Here is a 25,969-nt window from a genome sequence, read left to right as displayed (position 1 = left end):
ATCAGCAGAGGGCGCTGCTCCTCCTTTACTGGAGCCAGCTCCTTGGAAAACAGCACCAGTGGACAAATTCTCCTTTTTTTCCTTTTTTTTTCCTTTTTTGTTTTTTTTAATTTCTCAATGAGTATATGTGCATTAACTCAAAACTAAATGGCGTGTGGGTCTTGTCATGGTGCTTGTTGAGTGCAGGAAAATGACAGATTACCATTTGCCATCCACCCTTGCTGATGTTTTACCATCTATAAATGGCGTGCGTGCATGCTCTTCCATGGCTTACGGCCATACCACCCTGAATACGCCCGATCTCGTCCGATCTCGGAAGCTAAGCAGGGTCGGGCCGGGTCAGTACTTGGATGGGAGACCGCCTGGGAATACCCGGTGCTGTAAGCTTTTTATTCTCACCTTTCATCAGCAGAGGGCGCTGCTCCTCCTTTACTGGAGCCAGCTCCTTGGAAAACAGCACCAGTGGACAAACTCTCTTTTTTTTTTTGTTTTAATTTGTCAGTGAGTATATGTGCATTAACTGAAAACTAAATGGCGTGTGGGTCTTGTCATGGCGCTTGTTGAGTGCAGGAAAATAACAGATTACCATTTGCCATCCACCCTTGCTGATGTTTTACCATCTATAAATGGCGTGCGTGCATGCTCTTCCATGGCTTACGGCCATACCACCCTGAATACGCCCGATCTCGTCCGATCTCGGAAGCTAAGCAGGGTCGGGCCGGGTCAGTACTTGGATGGGAGACCGCCTGGGAATACCCGGTGCTGTAAGCTTTTTATTCTCACCTTTCATCAGCAGAGGGCGCTGCTCCTCCTTTACTGGAGCCAGCTCCTTGGAAAACAGCACAAGTGGACAAACTCTCCTTTTTTTCCCTTTTTTTTCCTTTTTTGTTTTTTTTAATTTCTCAATGAGTATATGTGCATTAACTCAAAACTAAATGGCGTGTGGGTCTTGTCATGGTGCTTGTTGAGTGCAGGAAAATGACAGATTACCATTTGCCATCCACCCTTGCTGATGTTTTACCATCTATAAATGGCGTGCGTGCATGCTCTTCCATGGCTTACGGCCATACCACCCTGAATACGCCCGATCTCGTCCGATCTCGGAAGCTAAGCAGGGTCGGGCCGGGTCAGTACTTGGATGGGAGACCGCCTGGGAATACCCGGTGCTGTAAGCTTTTTATTCTCACCTTTCATCAGCAGAGGGCGCTGCTCCTCCTTTACTGGAGCCAGCTCCTTGGAAAACAGCACCAGTGGACAAACTCTCCTTTTTTTCCCTTTTTTTTCCTTTTTTGTTTTTTTTAATTTCTCAATGAGTATATGTGCATTAACTCAAAACTAAATGGCATGTGGGTCTTGTCATGGTGCTTGATGAGTGCAGGAAAATGACAGATTACCATTTGCCATCCACCCTTGCTGCTGTTTTACCATCTATAAATGGCGTACGTACATGCTCTTCCATTGCTTACGGCCATACCACCCTGAATACGCCCGATCTCGTCCGATCTCGGAAGCTAAGCAGGGTCGGGCCGGGTCAGTACTTGCATGGGAGACCGCCTGGGAATACCCGGTGCTGTAAGCTTTTTATTCTCACCTTTCATCAGCAGAGGGCGCTGCTCCTCCTTTACTGGAGCCAGCTCCTTGGAAAACAGCACCAGTGGACAAACTCTCTTTTTTTTTTTGTTTTAATTTGTCAGTGAGTATATGTGCATTAACTGAAAACTAAATGGCGTGTGGGTCTTGTCATGGCGCTTGTTGAGTGCAGGAAAATGACAGATTACCATTTGCCATCCACCCTTGCTGATGTTTTACCATCTATAAATGGCGTGCGTGCATGTTCTTCCATGGCTTACGGCCATACCACCCTGAATACGCCCGATCTCGTCCGATCTCGGAAGCTAAGCAGGGTCGGGCCGGGTCAGTACTTGGATGGGAGACCGCCTGGGAATACCCGGTGCTGTAAGCTTTTTATTCTCACCTTTCATCAGCAGAGGGCGCTGCTCCTCCTTTACTGGAGCCAGCTCCTTGGAAAACAGCACCAGTGGACAAACTCTCCTTTTTTTCCCTTTTTTTTCCTTTTTTGTTTTTTTTAATTTCTCAATGAGTATATGTGCATTAACTCAAAACTAAATGGCGTGTGGGTCTTGTCATGGTGCTTGTTGAGTGCAGGAAAATGACAGATTACCATTTGCCATCCACCCTTGCTGATGTTTTACCATCTATAAATGGCGTGCGTGCATGCTCTTCCATGGCTTTCGGCCATACCACCCTGAATACGCCCGATCTCGTCCGATCTCGGAAGCTAAGCAGGGTCGGGCCGGGTCAGTACTTGGATGGGAGACCGCCTGGGAATACCCGGTGCTGTAAGCTTTTTATTCTCACCTTTCATCAGCAGAGGGCGCTGCTCCTCCTTTACTGGAACCAGCTCCTTGGAAAACAGCACCAGTGGACAAACTCTCCTTTTTTTCCCTTTTTTTTCCTTTTTTGTTTTTTTTAATTTCTCAATAAGTATATGTGCATTAACTCAAAACTAAATGGCGTGTGGGTCTTGTCATGGTGCTTGTTGAGTGCAGGAAAATGACAGATTACCATTTGCCATCCACCCTTGCTGATGTTTTACCATCTATAAATGGCGTGCGTGCATGCTCTTCCATGGCTTACGGCCATACCACCCTGAATACGCCCGATCTCGTCAGATCTCGGAAGCTAAGCAGGGTCGGGCCGGGTCAGTACTTGGATGGGAGACCGCCTGGGAATACCCGGTGCTGTAAGCTTTTTATTCTCACCTTTCATCAGCAGAGGGCGCTGCTCCTCCTTTACTGGAGCCAGCTCCTTGGAAAACAGCACCAGTGGACAAACTCTCCCTTTTTTCCCTTTTTTTTCCTTTTTTGTTTTTTTTAATTTCTCAATGAGTATATGTGCATTAACTCAAAACTAAATGGCATGTGGGTCTTGTCATGGTGCTTGTTGAGTGCAGGAAAATGACAGATTACCATTTGCCATCCACCCTTGCTGCTGTTTTACCATCTATAAATGGCGTACGTACATGCTCTTCCATTGCTTACGGCCATACCACCCTGAATACGCCCGATCTCGTCCGATCTCGGAAGCTAAGCAGGGTCGGGCCGGGTCAGTACTTGCATGGGAGACCGCCTGGGAATACCCGGTGCTGTAAGCTTTTTATTCTCACCTTTCATCAGCAGAGGGCGCTGCTCCTCCTTTACTGGAGCCAGCTCCTTGGAAAACAGCACCAGTGGACAAATTCTCCTTTTTTTCCTTTTTTTTTCCTTTTTTGTTTTTTTTAATTTCTCAATGAGTATATGTGCATTAACTCAAAACTAAATGGCGTGTGGGTCTTGTCATGGTGCTTGTTGAGTGCAGGAAAATGACAGATTACCATTTGCCATCCACCCTTGCTGATGTTTTACCATCTATAAATGGCGTGCGTGCATGCTCTTCCATGGCTTACGGCCATACCACCCTGAATACGCCCGATCTCGTCCGATCTCGGAAGCTAAGCAGGGTCGGGCCGGGTCAGTACTTGGATGGGAGACCGCCTGGGAATACCCGGTGCTGTAAGCTTTTTATTCTCACCTTTCATCAGCAGAGGGCGCTGCTCCTCCTTTACTGGAGCCAGCTCCTTGGAAAACAGCACCAGTGGACAAACTCTCTTTTTTTTTTTGTTTTAATTTGTCAGTGAGTATATGTGCATTAACTGAAAACTAAATGGCGTGTGGGTCTTGTCATGGCGCTTGTTGAGTGCAGGAAAATAACAGATTACCATTTGCCATCCACCCTTGCTGATGTTTTACCATCTATAAATGGCGTGCGTGCATGCTCTTCCATGGCTTACGGCCATACCACCCTGAATACGCCCGATCTCGTCCGATCTCGGAAGCTAAGCAGGGTCGGGCCGGGTCAGTACTTGGATGGGAGACCGCCTGGGAATACCCGGTGCTGTAAGCTTTTTATTCTCACCTTTCATCAGCAGAGGGCGCTGCTCCTCCTTTACTGGAGCCAGCTCCTTGGAAAACAGCACCAGTGGACAAACTCTCCTTTTTTTCCCTTTTTTTTCCTTTTTTGTTTTTTTTAATTTCTCAATGAGTATATGTGCATTAACTCAAAACTAAATGGCGTGTGGGTCTTGTCATGGTGCTTGTTGAGTGCAGGAAAATGACAGATTACCATTTGCCATCCACCCTTGCTGATGTTTTACCATCTATAAATGGCGTGCGTGCATGCTCTTCCATGGCTTACGGCCATACCACCCTGAATACGCCCGATCTCGTCCGATCTCGGAAGCTAAGCAGGGTCGGGCCGGGTCAGTACTTGGATGGGAGACCGCCTGGGAATACCCGGTGCTGTAAGCTTTTTATTCTCACCTTTCATCAGCAGAGGGCGCTGCTCCTCCTTTACTGGAGCCAGCTCCTTGGAAAACAGCACCAGTGGACAAACTCTCCTTTTTTTCCCTTTTTTTTCCTTTTTTGTTTTTTTTAATTTCTCAATGAGTATATGTGCATTAACTCAAAACTAAATGGCATGTGGGTCTTGTCATGGTGCTTGATGAGTGCAGGAAAATGACAGATTACCATTTGCCATCCACCCTTGCTGCTGTTTTACCATCTATAAATGGCGTACGTACATGCTCTTCCATTGCTTACGGCCATACCACCCTGAATACGCCCGATCTCGTCCGATCTCGGAAGCTAAGCAGGGTCGGGCCGGGTCAGTACTTGCATGGGAGACCGCCTGGGAATACCCGGTGCTGTAAGCTTTTTATTCTCACCTTTCATCAGCAGAGGGCGCTGCTCCTCCTTTACTGGAGCCAGCTCCTTGGAAAACAGCACCAGTGGACAAACTCTCTTTTTTTTTTTGTTTTAATTTGTCAGTGAGTATATGTGCATTAACTGAAAACTAAATGGCGTGTGGGTCTTGTCATGGCGCTTGTTGAGTGCAGGAAAATGACAGATTACCATTTGCCATCCACCCTTGCTGATGTTTTACCATCTATAAATGGCGTGCGTGCATGTTCTTCCATGGCTTACGGCCATACCACCCTGAATACGCCCGATCTCGTCCGATCTCGGAAGCTAAGCAGGGTCGGGCCGGGTCAGTACTTGGATGGGAGACCGCCTGGGAATACCCGGTGCTGTAAGCTTTTTATTCTCACCTTTCATCAGCAGAGGGCGCTGCTCCTCCTTTACTGGAGCCAGCTCCTTGGAAAACAGCACCAGTGGACAAACTCTCCTTTTTTTCCCTTTTTTTTCCTTTTTTGTTTTTTTTAATTTCTCAATGAGTATATGTGCATTAACTCAAAACTAAATGGCGTGTGGGTCTTGTCATGGTGCTTGTTGAGTGCAGGAAAATGACAGATTACCATTTGCCATCCACCCTTGCTGATGTTTTACCATCTATAAATGGCGTGCGTGCATGCTCTTCCATTGCTTACGGCCATACCACCCTGAATACGCCCGATCTCGTCCGATCTCGGAAGCTAAGCAGGGTCGGGCCGGGTCAGTACTTGGATGGGAGACCGCCTGGGAATACCCGGTGCTGTAAGCTTTTTATTCTCACCTTTCATCAGCAGAGGGCGCTGCTCCTCCTTTACTGGAACCAGCTCCTTGGAAAACAGCACCAGTGGACAAACTCTCCTTTTTTTCCCTTTTTTTTCCTTTTTTGTTTTTTTTAATTTCTCAATAAGTATATGTGCATTAACTCAAAACTAAATGGCGTGTGGGTCTTGTCATGGTGCTTGTTGAGTGCAGGAAAATGACAGATTACCATTTGCCATCCACCCTTGCTGATGTTTTACCATCTATAAATGGCGTGCGTGCATGCTCTTCCATGGCTTACGGCCATACCACCCTGAATACGCCCGATCTCGTCAGATCTCGGAAGCTAAGCAGGGTCGGGCCAGGTCAGTACTTGGATGGGAGACCGCCTGGGAATACCCGGTGCTGTAAGCTTTTTATTCTCACCTTTCATCAGCAGAGGGCGCTGCTCCTCCTTTACTGGAGCCAGCTCCTTGGAAAACAGCACCAGTGGACAAACTCTTTTTTTTTTTGTTTTAATTTGTCAGTGAGTATATGTGCATTAACTGAAAACTAAATGGCGTGTGGGTCTTGTCATGGCGCTTGTTGAGTGCAGGAAAATGACAGATTACCATTTGCCATCCACCCTTGCTGATGTTTTACCATCTATAAATGGCGTGCGTGCATGCTCTTCCATGGCTTACGGCCATACCACCCTGAATACGCCCGATCTCGTCCGATCTCGGAAGCTAAGCAGGGTCGGGCCGGGTCAGTACTTGGATGGGAGACCGCCTGGGAATACCCGGTGCTGTAAGCTTTTTATTCTCACCTTTCATCAGCAGAGGGCGCTGCTCCTCCTTTACTGGAGCCAGCTCCTTGGAAAACAGCACCAGTGGACAAACTCTCCCTTTTTTCCCTTTTTTTTCCTTTTTTGTTTTTTTTAATTTCTCAATGAGTATATGTGCATTAACTCAAAACTAAATGGCATGTGGGTCTTGTCATGGTGCTTGTTGAGTGCAGGAAAATGACAGATTACCATTTGCCATCCACCCTTGCTGCTGTTTTACCATCTATAAATGGCGTACGTACATGCTCTTCCATTGCTTACGGCCATACCACCCTGAATACGCCCGATCTCGTCCGATCTCGGAAGCTAAGCAGGGTCGGGCCGGGTCAGTACTTGGATGGGAGACCGCCTGGGAATACCCGGTGCTGTAAGCTTTTTATTCTCACCTTTCATCAGCAGAGGGCGCTGCTCCTCCTTTACTGGAGCCAGCTCCTTGGAAAACAGCACCGGTGGACAAATTCTCCTTTTTTTTTTTTTTTTTCCTTTTTTGTTTTTTTTAATTTCTCAATGAGTATATGTGCATTAACTCAAAACTAAATGGCGTGTGGGTCTTGTCATGGTGCTTGTTGAGTGCAGGAAAATGACAGATTACCATTTGCCATCCACCCTTGCTGATGTTTTACCATCTATAAATGGCGTGCGTGCATGCTCTTCCATGGCTTACGGCCATACCACCCTGAATACGCCCGATCTCGTCCGATCTCGGAAGCTAAGCAGGGTCGGGCCGGGTCAGTACTTGGATGGGAGACCGCCTGGGAATACCCGGTGCTGTAAGCTTTTTATTCTCACCTTTCATCAGCAGAGGGCGCTGCTCCTCCTTTACTGGAGCCAGCTCCTTGGAAAACAGCACCAGTGGACAAACTCTCTTTTTTTTTTTGTTTTAATTTGTCAGTGAGTATATGTGCATTAACTGAAAACTAAATGGCGTGTGGGTCTTGTCATGGCGCTTGTTGAGTGCAGGAAAATGACAGATTACCATTTGCCATCCACCCTTGCTGATGTTTTACCATCTATAAATGGCGTGCGTGCATGCTCTTCCATGGCTTACGGCCATACCACCCTGAATACGCCCGATCTCGTCCGATCTCGGAAGCTAAGCAGGGTCGGGCCGGGTCAGTACTTGGATGGGAGACCGCCTGGGAATACCCGGTGCTGTAAGCTTTTTATTCTCACCTTTCATCAGCAGAGGGCGCTGCTCCTCCTTTACTGGAGCCAGCTCCTTGGAAAACAGCACCAGTGGACAAACTCTCCCTTTTTTCCCTTTTTTTTCCTTTTTTGTTTTTTTTAATTTCTCAATGAGTATATGTGCATTAACTCAAAACTAAATGGCATGTGGGTCTTGTCATGGTGCTTGTTGAGTGCAGGAAAATGACAGATTACCATTTGCCATCCACCCTTGCTGCTGTTTTACCATCTATAAATGGCGTACGTACATGCTCTTCCATTGCTTACGGCCATACCACCCTGAATACGCCCGATCTCGTCCGATCTCGGAAGCTAAGCAGGGTCGGGCCGGGTCAGTACTTGCATGGGAGACCGCCTGGGAATACCCGGTGCTGTAAGCTTTTTATTCTCACCTTTCATCAGCAGAGGGCGCTGCTCCTCCTTTACTGGAGCCAGCTCCTTGGAAAACAGCACCAGTGGACAAATTCTCCTTTTTTTCCTTTTTTTTTCCTTTTTTGTTTTTTTTAATTTCTCAATGAGTATATGTGCATTAACTCAAAACTAAATGGCGTGTGGGTCTTGTCATGGTGCTTGTTGAGTGCAGGAAAATGACAGATTACCATTTGCCATCCACCCTTGCTGATGTTTTACCATCTATAAATGGCGTGCGTGCATGCTCTTCCATGGCTTACGGCCATACCACCCTGAATACGCCCGATCTCGTCCGATCTCGGAAGCTAAGCAGGGTCGGGCCGGGTCAGTACTTGGATGGGAGACCGCCTGGGAATACCCGGTGCTGTAAGCTTTTTATTCTCACCTTTCATCAGCAGAGGGCGCTGCTCCTCCTTTACTGGAGCCAGCTCCTTGGAAAACAGCACCAGTGGACAAACTCTCTTTTTTTTTTTGTTTTAATTTGTCAGTGAGTATATGTGCATTAACTGAAAACTAAATGGCGTGTGGGTCTTGTCATGGCGCTTGTTGAGTGCAGGAAAATAACAGATTACCATTTGCCATCCACCCTTGCTGATGTTTTACCATCTATAAATGGCGTGCGTGCATGCTCTTCCATGGCTTACGGCCATACCACCCTGAATACGCCCGATCTCGTCCGATCTCGGAAGCTAAGCAGGGTCGGGCCGGGTCAGTACTTGGATGGGAGACCGCCTGGGAATACCCGGTGCTGTAAGCTTTTTATTCTCACCTTTCATCAGCAGAGGGCGCTGCTCCTCCTTTACTGGAGCCAGCTCCTTGGAAAACAGCACCAGTGGACAAACTCTCCTTTTTTTCCCTTTTTTTTCCTTTTTTGTTTTTTTTAATTTCTCAATGAGTATATGTGCATTAACTCAAAACTAAATGGCGTGTGGGTCTTGTCATGGTGCTTGTTGAGTGCAGGAAAATGACAGATTACCATTTGCCATCCACCCTTGCTGATGTTTTACCATCTATAAATGGCGTGCGTGCATGCTCTTCCATGGCTTACGGCCATACCACCCTGAATACGCCCGATCTCGTCCGATCTCGGAAGCTAAGCAGGGTCGGGCCGGGTCAGTACTTGGATGGGAGACCGCCTGGGAATACCCGGTGCTGTAAGCTTTTTATTCTCACCTTTCATCAGCAGAGGGCGCTGCTCCTCCTTTACTGGAGCCAGCTCCTTGGAAAACAGCACCAGTGGACAAACTCTCCTTTTTTTCCCTTTTTTTTCCTTTTTTGTTTTTTTTAATTTCTCAATGAGTATATGTGCATTAACTCAAAACTAAATGGCATGTGGGTCTTGTCATGGTGCTTGATGAGTGCAGGAAAATGACAGATTACCATTTGCCATCCACCCTTGCTGCTGTTTTACCATCTATAAATGGCGTACGTACATGCTCTTCCATTGCTTACGGCCATACCACCCTGAATACGCCCGATCTCGTCCGATCTCGGAAGCTAAGCAGGGTCGGGCCGGGTCAGTACTTGCATGGGAGACCGCCTGGGAATACCCGGTGCTGTAAGCTTTTTATTCTCACCTTTCATCAGCAGAGGGCGCTGCTCCTCCTTTACTGGAGCCAGCTCCTTGGAAAACAGCACCAGTGGACAAACTCTCTTTTTTTTTTTGTTTTAATTTGTCAGTGAGTATATGTGCATTAACTGAAAACTAAATGGCGTGTGGGTCTTGTCATGGCGCTTGTTGAGTGCAGGAAAATGACAGATTACCATTTGCCATCCACCCTTGCTGATGTTTTACCATCTATAAATGGCGTGCGTGCATGTTCTTCCATGGCTTACGGCCATACCACCCTGAATACGCCCGATCTCGTCCGATCTCGGAAGCTAAGCAGGGTCGGGCCGGGTCAGTACTTGGATGGGAGACCGCCTGGGAATACCCGGTGCTGTAAGCTTTTTATTCTCACCTTTCATCAGCAGAGGGCGCTGCTCCTCCTTTACTGGAGCCAGCTCCTTGGAAAACAGCACCAGTGGACAAACTCTCCTTTTTTTCCCTTTTTTTTCCTTTTTTGTTTTTTTTAATTTCTCAATGAGTATATGTGCATTAACTCAAAACTAAATGGCGTGTGGGTCTTGTCATGGTGCTTGTTGAGTGCAGGAAAATGACAGATTACCATTTGCCATCCACCCTTGCTGATGTTTTACCATCTATAAATGGCGTGCGTGCATGCTCTTCCATTGCTTACGGCCATACCACCCTGAATACGCCCGATCTCGTCCGATCTCGGAAGCTAAGCAGGGTCGGGCCGGGTCAGTACTTGGATGGGAGACCGCCTGGGAATACCCGGTGCTGTAAGCTTTTTATTCTCACCTTTCATCAGCAGAGGGCGCTGCTCCTCCTTTACTGGAACCAGCTCCTTGGAAAACAGCACCAGTGGACAAACTCTCCTTTTTTTCCCTTTTTTTTCCTTTTTTGTTTTTTTTAATTTCTCAATAAGTATATGTGCATTAACTCAAAACTAAATGGCGTGTGGGTCTTGTCATGGTGCTTGTTGAGTGCAGGAAAATGACAGATTACCATTTGCCATCCACCCTTGCTGATGTTTTACCATCTATAAATGGCGTGCGTGCATGCTCTTCCATGGCTTACGGCCATACCACCCTGAATACGCCCGATCTCGTCAGATCTCGGAAGCTAAGCAGGGTCGGGCCGGGTCAGTACTTGGATGGGAGACCGCCTGGGAATACCCGGTGCTGTAAGCTTTTTATTCTCACCTTTCATCAGCAGAGGGCGCTGCTCCTCCTTTACTGGAGCCAGCTCCTTGGAAAACAGCACCAGTGGACAAACTCCTTTTTTTCCCTTTTTTTTCCTTTTTTGTTTTTTTTAATTTCTCAATGAGTATATGTGCATTAACTCAAAACTAAATGGCGTGTGGGTCTTGTCATGGTGCTTGTTGAGTGCAGGAAAATGACAGATTACCATTTGCCATCCACCCTTGCTGATGTTTTACCATCTATAAATGGCGTGCGTGCATGCTCTTCCATGGCTTACGGCCATACCACCCTGAATACGCCCGATCTCGTCCGATCTCGGAAGCTAAGCAGGGTCGGGCCGGGTCAGTACTTGGATGGGAGACCGCCTGGGAATACCCGGTGCTGTAAGCTTTTTATTCTCACCTTTCATCAGCAGAGGGCGCTGCTCCTCCTTTACTGGAGCCAGCTCCTTGGAAAACAGCACCAGTGGACAAACTCTTATTTTTTTCATTTTAATTTGTCAGTGAGTATATGTGCATTAACTGAAAACTAAATGGCGTGTGGGTCTTGTCATGGCGCTTGTTGAGTGCAGGAAAATGACAGATTACCATTTGCCATCCACCCTTGCTGATGTTTTACCATCTATAAATGGCGTGCGTGCATGCTCTTCCATGGCTTACGGCCATACCACCCTGAATACGCCCGATCTCGTCCGATCTCGGAAGCTAAGCAGGGTCGGGCCGGGTCAGTACTTGGATGGGAGACCGCCTGGGAATACCCGGTGCTGTAAGCTTTTTATTCTCACCTTTCATCAGCAGAGGGCGCTGCTCCTCCTTTACTGGAGCCAGCTCCTTGGAAAACAGCACCAGTGGACAAACTCTCCTTTTTTTCCCTTTTTTTTCCTTTTTTGTTTTTTTTAATTTCTCAATGAGTATATGTGCATTAACTCAAAACTAAATGGCATGTGGGTCTTGTCATGGTGCTTGTTGAGTGCAGGAAAATGACAGATTACCATTTGCCATCCACCCTTGCTGCTGTTTTACCATCTATAAATGGCGTACGTACATGCTCTTCCATTGCTTACGGCCATACCACCCTGAATACGCCCGATCTCGTCCGATCTCGGAAGCTAAGCAGGGTCGGGCCGGGTCAGTACTTGCATTGGAGACCGCCTGGGAATACCCGGTGCTGTAAGCTTTTTATTCTCACCTTTCATCAGCAGAGGGCGCTGCTCCTCCTTTACTGGAGCCAGCTCCTTGGAAAACAGCACCAGTGGACAAACTCTCTTTTTTTTTTTTTTTTAATTTGTCAGTGAGTATATGTGCATTAACTGAAAACTAAATGGCGTGTGGGTCTTGTCATGGCGCTTGTTGAGTGCAGGAAAATGACAGATTACCATTTGCCATCCACCCTTGCTGATGTTTTACCATCTATAAATGGCGTGCGTGCATGCTCTTCCACGGCTTACGGCCATACCACCCTGAATACGCCCGATATCGTCCGATCTCGGAAGCTAAGCAGGGTCGGGCCGGGTCAGTACTTGGATGGGAGACCGCCTGGGAATACCCGGTGCTGTAAGCTTTTTATTCTCACCTTTCATCAGCAGAGGGCGCTGCTCCTCCTTTACTGGAGCCAGCTCCTTGGAAAACAGCACCAGTGGACAAACTCTCCTTTTTTTCCCTTTTTTTTTCCTTTTTTGTTTTTTTTAATTTCTCAATGAGTATATGTGCATTAACTCAAAACTAAATGGCATGTGGGTCTTGTCATGGTGCTTGTTGAGTGCAGGAAAATGACAGATTACCATTTGCCATCCACCCTTGCTGCTGTTTTACCATCTATAAATGGCGTATGTACATGCTCTTCCATTGCTTACGGCCATACCACCCTGAATACGCCCGATCTCGTCCGATCTCGGAAGCTAAGCAGGGTCGGGCCAGGTCAGTACTTGCATTGGAGACCGCCTGGGAATACCCGGTGCTGTAAGCTTTTTATTCTCACCTTTCATCAGCAGAGGGCGCTGCTCCTCCTTTACTGGAGCCAGCTCCTTGGAAAACAGCACCAGTGGACAAACTCTCTTTTTTTTTTTTTTTTAATTTGTCAGTGAGTATATGTGCATTAACTGAAAACTAAATGGCGTGTGGGTCTTGTCATGGCGCTTGTTGAGTGCAGGAAAATGACAGATTACCATTTGCCATCCACCCTTGCTGATGTTTTACCATCTATAAATGGCGTGCGTGCATGCTCTTCCACGGCTTACGGCCATACCACCCTGAATACGCCCGATCTCGTCCGATCTCGGAAGCTAAGCAGGGTCGGGCCGGGTCAGTACTTGGATGGGAGACCGCCTGGGAATACCCGGTGCTGTAAGCTTTTTATTCTCACCTTTCATCAGCAGAGGGCGCTGCTCCTCCTTTACTGGAGCCAGCTCCTTGGAAAACAGCACCAGTGGACAAACTCTCCTTTTTTTCCCTTTTTTTTCCTTTTTTGTTTTTTTTAATTTCTCAATGAGTATATGTGCATTAACTGAAAACTAAATGGCGTGTGGGTCTTGTCATGGCGCTTGTTGAGTGCAGGAAAATGACAGATTGCCATTTGCCATCCACCCTTGCTGATGTTTTACCATCTATAAATGGCGTACGTACATGCTCTTCCATTGCTTACGGCCATACCACCCTGAATACGCCCGATCTCGTCCGATCTCGGAAGCTAAGCAGGGTCGGGCCGGGTCAGTACTTGCATTGGAGACCGCCTGGGAATACCCGGTGCTGTAAGCTTTTTATTCTCACCTTTCATCAGCAGAGGGCGCTGCTCCTCCTTTACTGGAGCCAGCTCCTTGGAAAACAGCACCAGTGGACAAACTCTCTTTTTTTTTTTTTTTAATTTGTCAGTGAGTATATGTGCATTAACTGAAAACTAAATGGCGTGTGGGTCTTGTCATGGCGCTTGTTGAGTGCAGGAAAATGACAGATTACCATTTGCCATCCACCCTTGCTGATGTTTTACCATCTATAAATGGCGTGCGTGCATGCTCTTCCACGGCTTACAGCCATACCACCCTGAATACGCCCGATATCGTCCGATCTCGGAAGCTAAGCAGGGTCGGGCCGGGTCAGTACTTGGATGGGAGACCGCCTGGGAATACCCGGTGCTGTAAGCTTTTTATTCTCACCTTTCATCAGCAGAGGGCGCTGCTCCTCCTTTACTGGAGCCAGCTCCTTGGAAAACAGCACCAGTGGACAAACTCTCCTTTTTTTCCCTTTTTTTTTCCTTTTTTTGTTTTTTTTAATTTCTCAATGAGTATATGTGCATTAACTCAAAACTAAATGGCATGTGGGTCTTGTCATGGTGCTTGTTGAGTGCAGGAAAATGACAGATTACCATTTGGCATCCACCCTTGCTGCTGTTTTACCATCTATAAATGGCGTACGTACATGCTCTTCCATTGCTTACGGCCATACCACCCTGAATACGCCCGATCTCGTCCGATCTCGGAAGCTAAGCAGGGTCGGGCCAGGTCAGTACTTGCATTGGAGACCGCCTGGGAATACCCGGTGCTGTAAGCTTTTTATTCTCACCTTTCATCAGCAGAGGGCGCTGCTCCTCCTTTACTGGAGCCAGCTCCTTGGAAAACAGCACCAGTGGACAAACTCTCTTTTTTTTTTTTTTTTTATTTGTCAGTGAGTATATGTGCATTAACTGAAAACTAAATGGCGTGTGGGTCTTGTCATGGTGCTTGTTGAGTGCAGGAAAATGACAGATTACCATTTGCCATCCACCCTTGCTGATGTTTTACCATCTATAAATGGCGTGCGTGCATGCTCTTCCATGGCTTACGGCCATACCACCCTGAATACGCCCGATCTCGTCCGATCTCGGAAGCTAAGCAGGGTCGGGCCGGGTCAGTACTTGGATGGGAGACCGCCTGGGAATACCCGGTGCTGTAAGCTTTTTATTCTCACCTTTCATCAGCAGAGGGCGCTGCTCCTCCTTTACTGGAGCCAGCTCCTTGGAAAACAGCACCAGTGGACAAATTCTCCTTTTTTTCCCTTTTTTTTCCTTTTTTGTTTTTTTTAATTTCTCAATGAGTATATGTGCATTAACTCAAAACTAAATGGCGTGTGGGTCTTGTCATGGTGCTTGTTGAGTGCAGGAAAATGACAGATTACCATATGCCATCCACCCTTGCTGATGTTTTACCATCTATAAATGGCGTGCGTGCATGCTCTTCCATGGCTTACGGCCATACCACCCTGAATACGCCCGATCTCGTCCGATCTCGGAAGCTAAGCAGGGTCGGGCCGGGTCAGTACTTGGATGGGAGACCGCCTGGGAATACCCGGTGCTGTAAGCTTTTTATTCTCACCTTTCATCAGCAGAGGGCGCTGCTCCTCCTTTACTGGAGCCAGCTCCTTGGAAAACAGCACCAGTGGACAAACTCTCCTTTTTTTCCCTTTTTTTTCCTTTTTTGTTTTTTTTAATTTCTCAATGAGTATATGTGCATTAACTCAAAACTAAATGGCGTGTGGGTCTTGTCATGGTGCTTGTTGAGTGCAGGAAAATGACAGATTACCATTTGCCATCCACCCTTGCTGATGTTTTACCATCTATAAATGGCGTGCGTGCATGCTCTTCCATGGCTTACGGCCATACCACCCTGAATACGCCCGATCTCGTCCGATCTCGGAAGCTAAGCAGGGTCGGGCCGGGTCAGTACTTGGATGGGAGACCGCCTGGGAATACCCGGTGCTGTAAGCTTTTTATTCTCACCTTTCATCAGCAGAGGGCGCTGCTCCTCCTTTACTGGAGCCAGCTCCTTGGAAAACAGCACCAGTGGACAAACTCTCCTTTTTTTCCCTTTTTTTTCCTTTTTTGTTTTTTTTAATTTCTCAATGAGTATATGTGCATTAACTCAAAAGTAAATGGCGTGTGGGTCTTGTCATGGTGCTTGTTGAGTGCAGGAAAATGACAGATTACCATTTGGCATCCACCCTTGCTGCTGTTTTACCATCTATAAATGGCGTACGTACATGCTCTTCCATTGCTTACGGCCATACCACCCTGAATACGCCCGATCTCGTCCGATCTCGGAAGCTAAGCAGGGTCGGGCCAGGTCAGTACTTGCATTGGAGACCGCCTGGGAATACCCGGTGCTGTAAGCTTTTTATTCTCACCTTTCATCAGCAGAGGGCGCTGCTCCTCCTTTACTGGAGCCAGCTCCTTGGAAAACAGCACCAGTGGACAAACTCTCTTTTTTTTTTTTTTTTAATTTGTCAGTGAGTATATGTGCATTAACTGAAAACTAAATGGCGTGTGGGTCTTGTCATGGCGCTTGTTGAGTGCAGGAAAATGACAGATTACCATTTGCCATCCACCCTTGCTGATGTTTTACCATCTATAAATGGCGTGCGTGCATGCTCTTCCACGGCTTACGGCCATACCACCCTGAATACGCCCGATCTCGTCCGATCTCGGAAGCTAAGCAGGGTCGGGCCGGGTCAGTACTTGGATGGGAGACCGCCTGGGAATACCCGGTGCTGTAAGCTTTTTATTCTCACCTTTCATCAGCAGAGGGCGCTGCTCCTCCTTTACTGGAGCCAGCTCCTTGGAAAACAGCACCAGTGGACAAACTCTCCTTTTTTTCCCTTTTTTTTCCTTTTTTGTTTTTTTTAATTTCTCAATGAGTATATGTGCATTAACTCAAAACTAAATGGCGTATGGGTCTTGTCATGGTGCTTGTTGAGTGCAGGAAAATGACAGATTACCATTTGCCATCCACCCTTGCTGATGTTTTACCATCTATAAATGGCGTGCGTGCATGCTCTTCCATGGCTTACGGCCATACCACCCTGAATACGCCCGATCTCGTCCGATCTCGGAAGCTAAGCAGGGTCGGGCCGGGTCAGTACTTGGATGGGAGACCGCCTGGGAATACCCGGTGCTGTAAGCTTTTTATTCTCACCTTTCATCAGCAGAGGGCGCTGCTCCTCCTTTACTGGAGCCAGCTCCTTGGAAAACAGCACCAGTGGACAAATTCTCCTTTTTTTCCCTTTTTTTTCCTTTTTTGTTTTTTTTAATTTCTCAATGAGTATATGTGCATTAACTCAAAACTAAATGGCGTGTGGGTCTTGTCATGGTGCTTGTTGAGTGCAGGAAAATGACAGATTACCATATGCCATCCACCCTTGCTGATGTTTTACCATCTATAAATGGCGTGCGTGCATGCTCTTCCATGGCTTACGGCCATACCACCCTGAATACGCCCGATCTCGTCCGATCTCGGAAGCTAAGCAGGGTCGGGCCGGGTCAGTACTTGGATGGGAGACCGCCTGGGAATACCCGGTGCTGTAAGCTTTTTATTCTCACCTTTCATCAGCAGAGGGCGCTGCTCCTCCTTTACTGGAGCCAGCTCCTTGGAAAACAGCACCAGTGGACAAACTCTCCTTTTTTTCCCTTTTTTTTCCTTTTTTGTTTTTTTTAATTTCTCAATGAGTATATGTGCATTAACTCAAAACTAAATGGCGTGTGGGTCTTGTCATGGTGCTTGTTGAGTGCAGGAAAATGACAGATTGCCATTTGCCATCCACCCTTGCTGATGTTTTACCATCTATAAATGGCGTGCGTGCATGCTCTTCCATGGCTTACGGCCATACCACCCTGAATACGCCCGATCTCGTCCGATCTCGGAAGCTAAGCAGGGTCGGGCCGGGTCAGTACTTGGATGGGAGACCGCCTGGGAATACCCGGTGCTGTAAGCTTTTTATTCTCACCTTTCATCAGCAGAGGGCGCTGCTCCTCCTTTACTGGAGCCAGCTCCTTGGAAAACAGCACCAGTGGACAAACTCTCCTTTTTTTCCCTTTTTTTTCCTTTTTTGTTTTTTTTAATTTCTCAATGAGTATATGTGCATTAACTCAAAACTAAATGGCGTGTGGGTCTTGTCATGGTGCTTGTTGAGTGCAGGAAAATGACAGATTACCATTTGCCATCCACCCTTGCTGATGTTTTACCATCTATAAATGGCGTGCGTGCATGCTCTTCCATGGCTTACGGCCATACCACCCTGAATACGCCCGATCTCGTCCGATCTCGGAAGCTAAGCAGGGTCGGGCCGGGTCAGTACTTGGATGGGAGACCGCCTGGGAATACCCGGTGCTGTAAGCTTTTTATTCTCACCTTTCATCAGCAGAGGGCGCTGCTCCTCCTTTACTGGAGCCAGCTCCTTGGAAAACAGCACCAATGGACAAACTCTCCTTTTTTTCCCTTTTTTTTCCTTTTTTGTTTTTTTTAATTTCTCAATGAGTATATGTGCATTAACTCAAAACTAAATGGCATGTGGGTCTTGTCATGGTGCTTGTTGAGTGCAGGAAAATGACAGATTACCATTTGCCATCCACCCTTGCTGCTGTTTTACCATCTATAAATGGCGTACGTACATGCTCTTCCATTGCTTACGGCCATACCACCCTGAATACGCCCGATCTCGTCCGATCTCGGAAGCTAAGCAGGGTTGGGCCGGGTCAGTACTTGCATTGGAGACCGCCTGGGAATACCCGGTGCTGTAAGCTTTTTATTCTCACCTTTCATCAGCAGAGGGTGCTGCTCCTCCTTTACTGGAGCCAGCTCCTTGGAAAACAGCACCAGTGGACAAACTCTCTTTTTTTTTTTTTTTTAATTTGTCAGTGAGTATATGTGCATTAACTCAAAACTAAATGGCGTGTGGGTCTTGTCATGGCGCTTGTTGAGTGCAGGAAAATGACAGATTACCATTTGCCATCCACCCTTGCTGATGTTTTACCATCTATAAATGGCGTGCGTGCATGCTCTTCCATGGCTTACGGCCATACCACCCTGAATACGCCCGATCTCGTCCGATCTCGGAAGCTAAGCAGGGTCGGGCCGGGTCAGTACTTGGATGGGAGACCGCCTGGGAATACCCGGTGCTGTAAGCTTTTTATTCTCACCTTTCATCAGCAGAGGGCGCTGCTCCTCCTTTACTGGAGCCAGCTCCTTGGAAAACAGCACCAGTGGACAAACTCTCCTTTTTTTCCCTTTTTTTTCCTTTTTTGTTTTTTTTAATTTCTCAATGAGTATATGTGCATTAACTCAAAACTAAATGGCATGTGGGTCTTGTCATGGTGTTTGTTGAGTGCAGGAAAATGACAGATTACCATTTGCCATCCACCCTTGCTGCTGTTTTACCATCTATAAATGGCGTACGTACATGCTCTTCCATTGCTTACGGCCATACCACCCTGAATACGCCCGATCTCGTCCGATCTCGGAAGCTAAGCAGGGTCGGGCCGGGTCAGTACTTGCATGGGAGACCGCCTGGGAATACCCGGTGCTGTAAGCTTTTTATTCTCACCTTTCATCAGCAGAGGGCGCTGCTCCTCCTTTACTGGAGCCAGCTCCTTGGAAAACAGCACCAGTGGACAAACTCTCTTTTTTTTTTTGTTTTAATTTGTCAGTGAGTATATGTGCATTAACTGAAAACTAAATGGCGTGTGGGTCTTGTCATGGCGCTTGTTGAGTGCAGGAAAATGACAGATTACCATTTGCCATCCACCCTTGCTGATGTTTTACCATCTATAAATGGCGTGCGTGCATGTTCTTCCATGGCTTACGGCCATACCACCCTGAATACGCCCGATCTCGTCCGATCTCGGAAGCTAAGCAGGGTCGGGCCGGGTCAGTACTTGGATGGGAGACCGCCTGGGAATACCCGGTGCTGTAAGCTTTTTATTCTCACCTTTCATCAGCAGAGGGCGCTGCTCCTCCTTTACTGGAGCCAGCTCCTTGGAAAACAGCACCAGTGGACAAACTCTTTTTTTTTTTGTTTTAATTTGTCAGTGAGTATATGTGCATTAACTGAAAACTAAATGGCGTGTGGGTCTTGTCATGGCGCTTGTTGAGTGCAGGAAAATGACAGATTACCATTTGCCATCCACCCTTGCTGATGTTTTACCATCTATAAATGGCGTGCGTGCATGCTCTTCCATGGCTTACGGCCATACCACCCTGAATACGCCCGATCTCGTCCGATCTTGGAAGCTAAGCAGGGTCGGGCCGGGTCAGTACTTGGATGGGAGACCGCCTGGGAATACCCGGTGCTGTAAGCTTTTTATTCTCACCTTTCATCAGCAGAGGGCGCTGCTCCTCCTTTACTGGAGCCAGCTCCTTGGAAAACAGCACCAGTGGACAAACTCTCCTTTTTTTCCCTTTTTTTTCCTTTTTTGTTTTTTTTAATTTCTCAATAAGTATATGTGCATTAACTCAAAACTAAATGGCGTGTGGGTCTTGTCATGGTGCTTGTTGAGTGCAGGAAAATGACAGATTACCATTTGCCATCCACCCTTGCTGATGTTTTACCATCTATAAATGGCGTGCGTGAATGCTCTTCCATGGCTTACGGCCATACCACCCTGAATACGCCCGATCTCGTCCGATCTCGGAAGCTAAGCAGGGTCGGGCCGGGTCAGTACTTGGATGGGAGACCGCCTGGGAATACCCGGTGCTGTAAGCTTTTTATTCTCACCTTTCATCAGCAGAGGGCGCTGCTCCTCCTTTACTGGAGCCAGCTCCTTGGAAAACAGCACCAGTGGACAAACTCTTTTTTTTTTTGTTTTAATTTGTCAGTGAGTATATGTGCATTAACTGAAAACTAAATGGCGTGTGGGTCTTGTCATGGCGCTTGTTGAGTGCAGGAAAATGACAGATTACCATTTGCCATCCACCCTTGCTGATGTTTTACCATCTATAAATGGCGTGCGTGCATGCTCTTCCATGGCTTACGGCCATACCACCCTGAATACGCCCGATCTCGTCCGATCTTGGAAGCTAAGCAGGGTCGGGCCGGGTCAGTACTTGGATGGGAGACCGCCTGGGAATACCCGGTGCTGTAAGCTTTTTATTCTCACCTTTCATCAGCAGAGGGCGCTGCTCCTCCTTTACTGGAGCCAGCTCCTTGGAAAACAGCACCAGTGGACAAACTCCTTTTTTTCCCTTTTTTTTCCTTTTTTGTTTTTTTTAATTTCTCAATGAGTATATGTGCATTAACTCAAAACTAAATGGCGTGTGGGTCTTGTCATGGCGCTTGTTGAGTGCAGGAAAATGACAGATTACCATTTGCCATCCACCCTTGCTGATGTTTTACCATCTATAAATGGCGTGCGTGCATGCTCTTCCATGGCTTACGGCCATACCACCCTGAATACGCCCGATCTCGTCCGATCTCGGAAGCTAAGCAGGGTCGGGCCGGGTCAGTACTTGGATGGGAGACCGCCTGGGAATACCCGGTGCTGTAAGCTTTTTATTCTCACCTTTCATCAGCAGAGGGCGCTGCTCCTCCTTTACTGGAGCCAGCTCCTTGGAAAACAGCACCAGTGGACAAACTCTCCTTTTTTTCCCTTTTTTTTCCTTTTTTGTTTTTTTTAATTTCTCAATGAGTATATGTGCATTAACTCAAAACTAAATGGCATGTGGGTCTTGTCATGGTGCTTGTTGAGTGCAGGAAAATGACAGATTACCATTTGCCATCCACCCTTGCTGCTGTTTTACCATCTATAAATGGCGTACGTACATGCTCTTCCATTGCTTACGGCCATACCACCCTGAATACGCCCGATCTCGTCCGATCTCGGAAGCTAAGCAGGGTCGGGCCGGGTCAGTACTTGCATGGGAGACCGCCTGGGAATACCCGGTGCTGTAAGCTTTTTATTCTCACCTTTCATCAGCAGAGGGCGCTGCTCCTCCTTTACTGGAGCCAGCTCCTTGGAAAACAGCACCAGTGGACAAACTCTCCTTTTTTTCCCTTTTTTTTCCTTTTTTGTTTTTTTTAATTTCTCAATGAGTATATGTGCATTAACTCAAAACTAAATGGCGTGTGGGTCTTGTCATGGTGCTTGTTGAGTGCAGGAAAATGACAGATTACCATTTGCCATCCACCCTTGCTGATGTTTTACCATCTATAAATGGCGTGCGTGCATGCTCTTCCATGGCTTACGGCCATACCACCCTGAATACGCCCGATCTCGTCTGATCTCGGAAGCTAAGCGGGGTCGGGCCGGGTCAGTACTTGGATGGGAGACCGCCTGGGAATACCCGGTGCTGTAAGCTTTTTATTCTCACCTTTCATCAGCAGAGGGCGCTGCTCCTCCTTTACTGGAGCCAGCTCCTTGGAAAACAGCACCAGTGGACAAACTCTCTTTTTTTTTTTCTTTTTTTTTTTTTTTTAATTTGTCAGTGAGTATATGTGCATTAACTGAAAAATAAATGGCGTGTGGGTCGTGTCATGGCGCTTGTTGAGTGCAGGAAAATGACAGATTACCATTTGCCATCCACCCTTGCTGATGTTTTACCATCTATAAATGGCGTGCGTGCATGCTCTTCCATGGCTTACGGCCATACCACCCTGAATACGCCCGATCTCGTCCGATCTCGGAAGCTAAGCAGGGTCGGGCCGGGTCAGTACTTGGATGGGAGACCGCCTGGGAATACCCGGTGCTGTAAGCTTTTTATTCTCACCTTTCATCAGCAGAGGGCGCTGCTCCTCCTTTACTGGAGCCAGCTCCTTGGAAAACAGTACCAGTGGACAAACTCTCCTTTTTTTCCCTTTTTTTTCCTTTTTTGTTTTTTTTAATTTCTCAATGAGTATGTGTGCATTAACTCAAAACTAAATGGCGTGTGGGTCTTGTCATGGTGCTTGTTGAGTGCAGGAAAATGACAGATTACCATTTGCCATCCACCCTTGCTGATGTTTTACCATCTATAAATGGCGTGCGTGCATGCTCTTCCATGGCTTACGGCCATACCACCCTGAATACGCCCGATCTCGTCTGATCTCGGAAGCTAAGCAGGGTCGGGCCGGGTCAGTACTTGGATGGGAGACCGCCTGGGAATACCCGGTGCTGTAAGCTTTTTATTCTCACCTTTCATCAGCAGAGGGCGCTGCTCCTCCTTTACTGGAGCCAGCTCCTTGGAAAACAGCACCAGTGGACAAACTCTCTTTTTTTTTTTTTTTTAATTTGTCAGTGAGTATATGTGCATTAACTGAAAACTAAATGGCGTGTGGGTCTTGTCATGGCACTTCTTGAGTGCAGGAAAATGACAGATTACCATTTGCCATCCACCCTTGCTGATGTTTTACCATCTATAAATGGCGTGCGTGCATGCTCTTCCATGGCTTACGGCCATACCACCCTGAATACGCCCGATCTCGTCTGATCTCGGAAGCTAAGCAGGATCGGGCCGGGTCAGTACTTGGATGGGAGACCGCCTGGGAATACCCGGTGCTGTAAGCTTTTTATTCTCACCTTTCATCAGCAGAGGGCGCTGCTCCTCCTTTACTCGAGCCAGCTCCTTGGAAAACAGCACCAGTGGACAAACTCTCTTTTTTTTTTTCTTTTTTTTTTTTTTTTAATTTGTCAGTGAGTATATGTGCATTAACTGAAAAATAAATGGCGTGTGGGTCTTGTCATGGCGCTTCTTGAGTGCAGGAAAATGACAGATTACCATTTGCCATCCACCCTTGCTGATGTTTTACCATCTATAAATGGCGTGCGTGCATGCTCTTCCATGGCTTACGGCCATACCACCCTGAATACGCCCGATCTCGTCCGATCTCGGAAGCTAAGCAGGGTCGGGCCAGGTCAGTACTTGGATGGGAGACCGCCTGGGAATACCCGGTGCTGTAAGCTTTTTATTCTCACCTTTCATCAGCAGAGGGCGCTGCTCCTCCTTTACTGGAGCCAGCTCCTTGGAAAACAGCACCAATGGACAAACTCTCCTTTTTTTCCCTTTTTTTTCCTTTTTTGTTTTTTTTAATTTCTCAATGAGTATATGTGCATTAACTCAAAACTAAATGGCATGTGGGTCTTGTCATGGTGCTTGTTGAGTGCAGGAAAATGACAGATTACCATTTGCCATCCACCCTTGCTGCTGTTTTACCATCTATAAATGGCGTACGTACATGCTCTTCCATTGCTTAAGGCCATACCACCCTGAATACGCCCGATCTCGTCCGATCTCGGAAGCTAAGCAGGGTCGGGCCGGGTCAGTACTTGCATGGGAGACCGCCTGGGAATACCCGGTGCTGTAAGCTTTTTATTCTCACCTTTCATCAGCAGAGGGCGCTGCTCCTCCTTTACTGGAGCCAGCTCCTTGGAAAACAGCACCAGTGGACAAACTCTCTTTTTTTTTTTGTTTTAATTTGTCAGTGAGTATATGTGCATTAACTGAAAACTAAATGGCGTGTGGGTCTTGTCATGGTGCTTGTTGAGTGCAGGAAAATGACAGATTACCATTTGCCATCCACCCTTGCTGATGTTTTACCATCTATAAATGGCGTGCGTGCATGCTCTTCCATGGCTTACGGCCATACCACCCTGAATACGCCCGATCTCGTCCGATCTCGGAAGCTAAGCAGGGTCGGGCCGGGTCAGTACTTGGATGGGAGACCGCCTGGGAATACTCGGTGCTGTAAGCTTTTTATTCTCACCTTTCATCAGCAGAGGGCGCTGCTCCTCCTTTACTGGAGCCAGCTCCTTGGAAAACAGCACCAGTGGACAAACTCTCCTTTTTTTCCCTTTTTTTTCCTTTTTTGTTTTTTTTAATTTCTCAATGAGTATATGTGCATTAACTCAAAACTAAATGGCATGTGGGTCTTGTCATGGTGCTTGTTGAGTGCAGGAAAATGACAGATTACCATTTGCCATCCACCCTTGCTGATGTTTTACCATCTATAAATGGCGTACGTACATGCTATTCCATTGCTTACGGCCATACCACCCTGAATACGCCCGATCTCGTCCGATCTCGGAAGCTAAGCAGGGTCGGGCCGGGTCAGTACTTGCATGGGAGACCGCCTGGGAATACCCGGTGCTGTAAGCTTTTTATTCTCACCTTTCATCAGCAGAGGGCGCTGCTCCTCCTTTACTGGAGCCAGCTCCTTGGAAAACAGCACCAATGGACAAACTCTCTTTTTTTTTTTGTTTTAATTTGTCAGTGAGTATATGTGCATTAACTGAAAACTAAATGGCGTGTGGGTCTTGTCATGGTGCTTGTTGAGTGCAGGAAAATGACAGATTACCATTTGCCATCCACCCTTGCTGATGTTTTACCATCTATAAATGGCGTGCGTGCATGCTCTTCCATGGCTTACGGCCATACCACCCTGAATACGCCCGATCTCGTCCGATCTCGGAAGCTAAGCAGGGTCGGGCCGGGTCAGTACTTGGATGGGAGACCGCCTGGGAATACTCGGTGCTGTAAGCTTTTTATTCTCACCTTTCATCAGCAGAGGGCGCTGCTCCTCCTTTACTGGAGCCAGCTCCTTGGAAAACAGCACCAGTGGACAAACTCTCCTTTTTTTCCCTTTTTTTTCCTTTTTTGTTTTTTTTAATTTCTCAATGAGTATATGTGCATTAACTCAAAACTAAATGGCATGTGGGTCTTGTCATGGTGCTTGTTGAGTGCAGGAAAATGACAGATTACCATTTGCCATCCACCCTTGCTGATGTTTTACCATCTATAAATGGCGTACGTACATGCTATTCCATTGCTTACGGCCATACCACCCTGAATACGCCCGATCTCGTCCGATCTCGGAAGCTAAGCAGGGTCGGGCCGGGTCAGTACTTGCATGGGAGACCGCCTGGGAATACCCGGTGCTGTAAGCTTTTTATTCTCACCTTTCATCAGCAGAGGGCGCTGCTCCTCCTTTACTGGAGCCAGCTCCTTGGAAAACAGCACCAGTGGACAAATTCTCCTTTTTTTCCTTTTTTTTTCCTTTTTTGTTTTTTTTAATTTCTCAATGAGTATATGTGCATTAACTCAAAACTAAATGGCATGTGGGTCTTGTCATGGTGCTTGTTGAGTGCAGGAAAATGACAGATTACCATTTGCCATCCACCCTTGCTGATGTTTTACCATCTATAAATGGCGTGCGTGCATGCTCTTCCATGGCTTACGGCCATACCACCCTGAATACGCCCGATCTCGTCCGATCTCGGAAGCTAAGCAGGGTCGGGCCGGGTCAGTACTTGGATGGGAGACCGCCTGGGAATACCCGGTGCTGTAAGCTTTTTATTCTCACCTTTCATCAGCAGAGGGCGCTGCTCCTCCTTTACTGGAGCCAGCTCCTTGGAAAACAGCACCAGTGGACAAACTCTCTTTTTTTTTTTGTTTTAATTTGTCAGTGTGTATATGTGCATTAACTGAAAACTAAATGGCGTGTGGGTCTTGTCATGGCGCTTG

At 47.2% G+C, this 25,969-nt stretch overlaps 65 non-coding genes across 65 annotated transcripts; all 65 read left to right on the top strand.

Annotated features, from left to right (window-relative positions):
• Nucleotides 1-268: 268 nt before the first annotated feature.
• LOC144460295 (5S ribosomal RNA) lies at nt 269-387 on the top strand. Its single transcript, XR_013489011.1, has one exon. It is a non-coding gene; the product is annotated as a 5S ribosomal RNA (ribosomal RNA).
• Nucleotides 388-652: 265 nt separating this feature from the next.
• On the top strand, nt 653-771 carry LOC144460294 (5S ribosomal RNA). Its single transcript, XR_013489010.1, has one exon. It is a non-coding gene; the product is annotated as a 5S ribosomal RNA (ribosomal RNA).
• Nucleotides 772-1,056: 285 nt separating this feature from the next.
• On the top strand, nt 1,057-1,175 carry LOC144460293 (5S ribosomal RNA). Its single transcript, XR_013489009.1, has one exon. It is a non-coding gene; the product is annotated as a 5S ribosomal RNA (ribosomal RNA).
• A 285-nt stretch (nt 1,176-1,460) lies between these two features.
• On the top strand, nt 1,461-1,579 carry LOC144460904 (5S ribosomal RNA). The gene has a single exon (XR_013489623.1). It is a non-coding gene; the product is annotated as a 5S ribosomal RNA (ribosomal RNA).
• Nucleotides 1,580-1,844: 265 nt separating this feature from the next.
• Nucleotides 1,845-1,963, top strand: LOC144460292 (5S ribosomal RNA). The gene has a single exon (XR_013489008.1). It is a non-coding gene; the product is annotated as a 5S ribosomal RNA (ribosomal RNA).
• A 285-nt stretch (nt 1,964-2,248) lies between these two features.
• Nucleotides 2,249-2,367, top strand: LOC144460970 (5S ribosomal RNA). Its single transcript, XR_013489689.1, has one exon. It is a non-coding gene; the product is annotated as a 5S ribosomal RNA (ribosomal RNA).
• A 285-nt stretch (nt 2,368-2,652) lies between these two features.
• Nucleotides 2,653-2,771, top strand: LOC144460611 (5S ribosomal RNA). Its single transcript, XR_013489329.1, has one exon. It is a non-coding gene; the product is annotated as a 5S ribosomal RNA (ribosomal RNA).
• A 285-nt stretch (nt 2,772-3,056) lies between these two features.
• On the top strand, nt 3,057-3,175 carry LOC144460903 (5S ribosomal RNA). The gene has a single exon (XR_013489622.1). It is a non-coding gene; the product is annotated as a 5S ribosomal RNA (ribosomal RNA).
• Nucleotides 3,176-3,460: 285 nt separating this feature from the next.
• LOC144460291 (5S ribosomal RNA) lies at nt 3,461-3,579 on the top strand. Its single transcript, XR_013489007.1, has one exon. It is a non-coding gene; the product is annotated as a 5S ribosomal RNA (ribosomal RNA).
• Nucleotides 3,580-3,844: 265 nt separating this feature from the next.
• On the top strand, nt 3,845-3,963 carry LOC144460290 (5S ribosomal RNA). The gene has a single exon (XR_013489006.1). It is a non-coding gene; the product is annotated as a 5S ribosomal RNA (ribosomal RNA).
• A 285-nt stretch (nt 3,964-4,248) lies between these two features.
• LOC144460289 (5S ribosomal RNA) lies at nt 4,249-4,367 on the top strand. The gene has a single exon (XR_013489005.1). It is a non-coding gene; the product is annotated as a 5S ribosomal RNA (ribosomal RNA).
• A 285-nt stretch (nt 4,368-4,652) lies between these two features.
• Nucleotides 4,653-4,771, top strand: LOC144460901 (5S ribosomal RNA). Its single transcript, XR_013489620.1, has one exon. It is a non-coding gene; the product is annotated as a 5S ribosomal RNA (ribosomal RNA).
• A 265-nt stretch (nt 4,772-5,036) lies between these two features.
• LOC144460288 (5S ribosomal RNA) lies at nt 5,037-5,155 on the top strand. The gene has a single exon (XR_013489004.1). It is a non-coding gene; the product is annotated as a 5S ribosomal RNA (ribosomal RNA).
• A 285-nt stretch (nt 5,156-5,440) lies between these two features.
• LOC144460287 (5S ribosomal RNA) lies at nt 5,441-5,559 on the top strand. The gene has a single exon (XR_013489003.1). It is a non-coding gene; the product is annotated as a 5S ribosomal RNA (ribosomal RNA).
• A 285-nt stretch (nt 5,560-5,844) lies between these two features.
• LOC144460600 (5S ribosomal RNA) lies at nt 5,845-5,963 on the top strand. The gene has a single exon (XR_013489318.1). It is a non-coding gene; the product is annotated as a 5S ribosomal RNA (ribosomal RNA).
• Nucleotides 5,964-6,226: 263 nt separating this feature from the next.
• LOC144460286 (5S ribosomal RNA) lies at nt 6,227-6,345 on the top strand. Its single transcript, XR_013489002.1, has one exon. It is a non-coding gene; the product is annotated as a 5S ribosomal RNA (ribosomal RNA).
• A 285-nt stretch (nt 6,346-6,630) lies between these two features.
• LOC144460284 (5S ribosomal RNA) lies at nt 6,631-6,749 on the top strand. The gene has a single exon (XR_013489000.1). It is a non-coding gene; the product is annotated as a 5S ribosomal RNA (ribosomal RNA).
• Nucleotides 6,750-7,033: 284 nt separating this feature from the next.
• LOC144460283 (5S ribosomal RNA) lies at nt 7,034-7,152 on the top strand. The gene has a single exon (XR_013488999.1). It is a non-coding gene; the product is annotated as a 5S ribosomal RNA (ribosomal RNA).
• A 265-nt stretch (nt 7,153-7,417) lies between these two features.
• LOC144460282 (5S ribosomal RNA) lies at nt 7,418-7,536 on the top strand. The gene has a single exon (XR_013488998.1). It is a non-coding gene; the product is annotated as a 5S ribosomal RNA (ribosomal RNA).
• Nucleotides 7,537-7,821: 285 nt separating this feature from the next.
• On the top strand, nt 7,822-7,940 carry LOC144460900 (5S ribosomal RNA). Its single transcript, XR_013489619.1, has one exon. It is a non-coding gene; the product is annotated as a 5S ribosomal RNA (ribosomal RNA).
• A 285-nt stretch (nt 7,941-8,225) lies between these two features.
• On the top strand, nt 8,226-8,344 carry LOC144460281 (5S ribosomal RNA). The gene has a single exon (XR_013488997.1). It is a non-coding gene; the product is annotated as a 5S ribosomal RNA (ribosomal RNA).
• Nucleotides 8,345-8,609: 265 nt separating this feature from the next.
• Nucleotides 8,610-8,728, top strand: LOC144460280 (5S ribosomal RNA). The gene has a single exon (XR_013488996.1). It is a non-coding gene; the product is annotated as a 5S ribosomal RNA (ribosomal RNA).
• Nucleotides 8,729-9,013: 285 nt separating this feature from the next.
• Nucleotides 9,014-9,132, top strand: LOC144460279 (5S ribosomal RNA). The gene has a single exon (XR_013488995.1). It is a non-coding gene; the product is annotated as a 5S ribosomal RNA (ribosomal RNA).
• A 285-nt stretch (nt 9,133-9,417) lies between these two features.
• LOC144460899 (5S ribosomal RNA) lies at nt 9,418-9,536 on the top strand. The gene has a single exon (XR_013489618.1). It is a non-coding gene; the product is annotated as a 5S ribosomal RNA (ribosomal RNA).
• Nucleotides 9,537-9,801: 265 nt separating this feature from the next.
• Nucleotides 9,802-9,920, top strand: LOC144460278 (5S ribosomal RNA). The gene has a single exon (XR_013488994.1). It is a non-coding gene; the product is annotated as a 5S ribosomal RNA (ribosomal RNA).
• Nucleotides 9,921-10,205: 285 nt separating this feature from the next.
• LOC144460277 (5S ribosomal RNA) lies at nt 10,206-10,324 on the top strand. Its single transcript, XR_013488993.1, has one exon. It is a non-coding gene; the product is annotated as a 5S ribosomal RNA (ribosomal RNA).
• Nucleotides 10,325-10,609: 285 nt separating this feature from the next.
• On the top strand, nt 10,610-10,728 carry LOC144460610 (5S ribosomal RNA). Its single transcript, XR_013489328.1, has one exon. It is a non-coding gene; the product is annotated as a 5S ribosomal RNA (ribosomal RNA).
• A 283-nt stretch (nt 10,729-11,011) lies between these two features.
• On the top strand, nt 11,012-11,130 carry LOC144460276 (5S ribosomal RNA). The gene has a single exon (XR_013488992.1). It is a non-coding gene; the product is annotated as a 5S ribosomal RNA (ribosomal RNA).
• Nucleotides 11,131-11,393: 263 nt separating this feature from the next.
• Nucleotides 11,394-11,512, top strand: LOC144460275 (5S ribosomal RNA). Its single transcript, XR_013488991.1, has one exon. It is a non-coding gene; the product is annotated as a 5S ribosomal RNA (ribosomal RNA).
• Nucleotides 11,513-11,797: 285 nt separating this feature from the next.
• On the top strand, nt 11,798-11,916 carry LOC144461246 (5S ribosomal RNA). The gene has a single exon (XR_013489965.1). It is a non-coding gene; the product is annotated as a 5S ribosomal RNA (ribosomal RNA).
• Nucleotides 11,917-12,181: 265 nt separating this feature from the next.
• Nucleotides 12,182-12,300, top strand: LOC144461174 (5S ribosomal RNA). The gene has a single exon (XR_013489893.1). It is a non-coding gene; the product is annotated as a 5S ribosomal RNA (ribosomal RNA).
• A 286-nt stretch (nt 12,301-12,586) lies between these two features.
• LOC144461238 (5S ribosomal RNA) lies at nt 12,587-12,705 on the top strand. Its single transcript, XR_013489957.1, has one exon. It is a non-coding gene; the product is annotated as a 5S ribosomal RNA (ribosomal RNA).
• Nucleotides 12,706-12,970: 265 nt separating this feature from the next.
• On the top strand, nt 12,971-13,089 carry LOC144460273 (5S ribosomal RNA). Its single transcript, XR_013488989.1, has one exon. It is a non-coding gene; the product is annotated as a 5S ribosomal RNA (ribosomal RNA).
• A 285-nt stretch (nt 13,090-13,374) lies between these two features.
• LOC144461245 (5S ribosomal RNA) lies at nt 13,375-13,493 on the top strand. Its single transcript, XR_013489964.1, has one exon. It is a non-coding gene; the product is annotated as a 5S ribosomal RNA (ribosomal RNA).
• A 264-nt stretch (nt 13,494-13,757) lies between these two features.
• Nucleotides 13,758-13,876, top strand: LOC144461187 (5S ribosomal RNA). Its single transcript, XR_013489906.1, has one exon. It is a non-coding gene; the product is annotated as a 5S ribosomal RNA (ribosomal RNA).
• Nucleotides 13,877-14,163: 287 nt separating this feature from the next.
• On the top strand, nt 14,164-14,282 carry LOC144461237 (5S ribosomal RNA). Its single transcript, XR_013489956.1, has one exon. It is a non-coding gene; the product is annotated as a 5S ribosomal RNA (ribosomal RNA).
• A 265-nt stretch (nt 14,283-14,547) lies between these two features.
• LOC144460272 (5S ribosomal RNA) lies at nt 14,548-14,666 on the top strand. The gene has a single exon (XR_013488988.1). It is a non-coding gene; the product is annotated as a 5S ribosomal RNA (ribosomal RNA).
• A 285-nt stretch (nt 14,667-14,951) lies between these two features.
• On the top strand, nt 14,952-15,070 carry LOC144460271 (5S ribosomal RNA). The gene has a single exon (XR_013488987.1). It is a non-coding gene; the product is annotated as a 5S ribosomal RNA (ribosomal RNA).
• Nucleotides 15,071-15,355: 285 nt separating this feature from the next.
• LOC144460270 (5S ribosomal RNA) lies at nt 15,356-15,474 on the top strand. The gene has a single exon (XR_013488986.1). It is a non-coding gene; the product is annotated as a 5S ribosomal RNA (ribosomal RNA).
• A 285-nt stretch (nt 15,475-15,759) lies between these two features.
• Nucleotides 15,760-15,878, top strand: LOC144461235 (5S ribosomal RNA). The gene has a single exon (XR_013489954.1). It is a non-coding gene; the product is annotated as a 5S ribosomal RNA (ribosomal RNA).
• A 265-nt stretch (nt 15,879-16,143) lies between these two features.
• LOC144460269 (5S ribosomal RNA) lies at nt 16,144-16,262 on the top strand. Its single transcript, XR_013488985.1, has one exon. It is a non-coding gene; the product is annotated as a 5S ribosomal RNA (ribosomal RNA).
• Nucleotides 16,263-16,547: 285 nt separating this feature from the next.
• LOC144460268 (5S ribosomal RNA) lies at nt 16,548-16,666 on the top strand. Its single transcript, XR_013488984.1, has one exon. It is a non-coding gene; the product is annotated as a 5S ribosomal RNA (ribosomal RNA).
• A 285-nt stretch (nt 16,667-16,951) lies between these two features.
• Nucleotides 16,952-17,070, top strand: LOC144460267 (5S ribosomal RNA). The gene has a single exon (XR_013488983.1). It is a non-coding gene; the product is annotated as a 5S ribosomal RNA (ribosomal RNA).
• A 285-nt stretch (nt 17,071-17,355) lies between these two features.
• On the top strand, nt 17,356-17,474 carry LOC144460266 (5S ribosomal RNA). The gene has a single exon (XR_013488982.1). It is a non-coding gene; the product is annotated as a 5S ribosomal RNA (ribosomal RNA).
• Nucleotides 17,475-17,759: 285 nt separating this feature from the next.
• Nucleotides 17,760-17,878, top strand: LOC144460265 (5S ribosomal RNA). Its single transcript, XR_013488981.1, has one exon. It is a non-coding gene; the product is annotated as a 5S ribosomal RNA (ribosomal RNA).
• Nucleotides 17,879-18,163: 285 nt separating this feature from the next.
• On the top strand, nt 18,164-18,282 carry LOC144461221 (5S ribosomal RNA). The gene has a single exon (XR_013489940.1). It is a non-coding gene; the product is annotated as a 5S ribosomal RNA (ribosomal RNA).
• Nucleotides 18,283-18,547: 265 nt separating this feature from the next.
• On the top strand, nt 18,548-18,666 carry LOC144460264 (5S ribosomal RNA). The gene has a single exon (XR_013488980.1). It is a non-coding gene; the product is annotated as a 5S ribosomal RNA (ribosomal RNA).
• A 285-nt stretch (nt 18,667-18,951) lies between these two features.
• Nucleotides 18,952-19,070, top strand: LOC144460898 (5S ribosomal RNA). Its single transcript, XR_013489617.1, has one exon. It is a non-coding gene; the product is annotated as a 5S ribosomal RNA (ribosomal RNA).
• A 265-nt stretch (nt 19,071-19,335) lies between these two features.
• On the top strand, nt 19,336-19,454 carry LOC144460262 (5S ribosomal RNA). Its single transcript, XR_013488978.1, has one exon. It is a non-coding gene; the product is annotated as a 5S ribosomal RNA (ribosomal RNA).
• Nucleotides 19,455-19,717: 263 nt separating this feature from the next.
• LOC144461037 (5S ribosomal RNA) lies at nt 19,718-19,836 on the top strand. The gene has a single exon (XR_013489756.1). It is a non-coding gene; the product is annotated as a 5S ribosomal RNA (ribosomal RNA).
• Nucleotides 19,837-20,121: 285 nt separating this feature from the next.
• On the top strand, nt 20,122-20,240 carry LOC144460261 (5S ribosomal RNA). Its single transcript, XR_013488977.1, has one exon. It is a non-coding gene; the product is annotated as a 5S ribosomal RNA (ribosomal RNA).
• A 263-nt stretch (nt 20,241-20,503) lies between these two features.
• LOC144461036 (5S ribosomal RNA) lies at nt 20,504-20,622 on the top strand. Its single transcript, XR_013489755.1, has one exon. It is a non-coding gene; the product is annotated as a 5S ribosomal RNA (ribosomal RNA).
• A 283-nt stretch (nt 20,623-20,905) lies between these two features.
• Nucleotides 20,906-21,024, top strand: LOC144460260 (5S ribosomal RNA). The gene has a single exon (XR_013488976.1). It is a non-coding gene; the product is annotated as a 5S ribosomal RNA (ribosomal RNA).
• Nucleotides 21,025-21,309: 285 nt separating this feature from the next.
• On the top strand, nt 21,310-21,428 carry LOC144460897 (5S ribosomal RNA). Its single transcript, XR_013489616.1, has one exon. It is a non-coding gene; the product is annotated as a 5S ribosomal RNA (ribosomal RNA).
• Nucleotides 21,429-21,713: 285 nt separating this feature from the next.
• LOC144460724 (5S ribosomal RNA) lies at nt 21,714-21,832 on the top strand. The gene has a single exon (XR_013489443.1). It is a non-coding gene; the product is annotated as a 5S ribosomal RNA (ribosomal RNA).
• A 277-nt stretch (nt 21,833-22,109) lies between these two features.
• On the top strand, nt 22,110-22,228 carry LOC144460259 (5S ribosomal RNA). Its single transcript, XR_013488975.1, has one exon. It is a non-coding gene; the product is annotated as a 5S ribosomal RNA (ribosomal RNA).
• A 285-nt stretch (nt 22,229-22,513) lies between these two features.
• LOC144460661 (5S ribosomal RNA) lies at nt 22,514-22,632 on the top strand. The gene has a single exon (XR_013489380.1). It is a non-coding gene; the product is annotated as a 5S ribosomal RNA (ribosomal RNA).
• A 265-nt stretch (nt 22,633-22,897) lies between these two features.
• Nucleotides 22,898-23,016, top strand: LOC144461091 (5S ribosomal RNA). Its single transcript, XR_013489810.1, has one exon. It is a non-coding gene; the product is annotated as a 5S ribosomal RNA (ribosomal RNA).
• Nucleotides 23,017-23,293: 277 nt separating this feature from the next.
• Nucleotides 23,294-23,412, top strand: LOC144460841 (5S ribosomal RNA). The gene has a single exon (XR_013489560.1). It is a non-coding gene; the product is annotated as a 5S ribosomal RNA (ribosomal RNA).
• A 285-nt stretch (nt 23,413-23,697) lies between these two features.
• LOC144461227 (5S ribosomal RNA) lies at nt 23,698-23,816 on the top strand. Its single transcript, XR_013489946.1, has one exon. It is a non-coding gene; the product is annotated as a 5S ribosomal RNA (ribosomal RNA).
• A 265-nt stretch (nt 23,817-24,081) lies between these two features.
• On the top strand, nt 24,082-24,200 carry LOC144460964 (5S ribosomal RNA). The gene has a single exon (XR_013489683.1). It is a non-coding gene; the product is annotated as a 5S ribosomal RNA (ribosomal RNA).
• A 285-nt stretch (nt 24,201-24,485) lies between these two features.
• Nucleotides 24,486-24,604, top strand: LOC144460895 (5S ribosomal RNA). The gene has a single exon (XR_013489614.1). It is a non-coding gene; the product is annotated as a 5S ribosomal RNA (ribosomal RNA).
• Nucleotides 24,605-24,869: 265 nt separating this feature from the next.
• On the top strand, nt 24,870-24,988 carry LOC144460962 (5S ribosomal RNA). The gene has a single exon (XR_013489681.1). It is a non-coding gene; the product is annotated as a 5S ribosomal RNA (ribosomal RNA).
• A 285-nt stretch (nt 24,989-25,273) lies between these two features.
• Nucleotides 25,274-25,392, top strand: LOC144460894 (5S ribosomal RNA). Its single transcript, XR_013489613.1, has one exon. It is a non-coding gene; the product is annotated as a 5S ribosomal RNA (ribosomal RNA).
• A 285-nt stretch (nt 25,393-25,677) lies between these two features.
• On the top strand, nt 25,678-25,796 carry LOC144460258 (5S ribosomal RNA). Its single transcript, XR_013488974.1, has one exon. It is a non-coding gene; the product is annotated as a 5S ribosomal RNA (ribosomal RNA).
• Nucleotides 25,797-25,969: the final 173 nt, after the last annotated feature.

This window comes from Epinephelus lanceolatus, chromosome 22, assembly GCF_041903045.1.
Source record: "Epinephelus lanceolatus isolate andai-2023 chromosome 22, ASM4190304v1, whole genome shotgun sequence".
Taxonomy (NCBI): domain Eukaryota; kingdom Metazoa; phylum Chordata; class Actinopteri; order Perciformes; family Serranidae; genus Epinephelus; species Epinephelus lanceolatus.
This window is presented reverse-complemented; position numbering and strand designations above follow the sequence as displayed.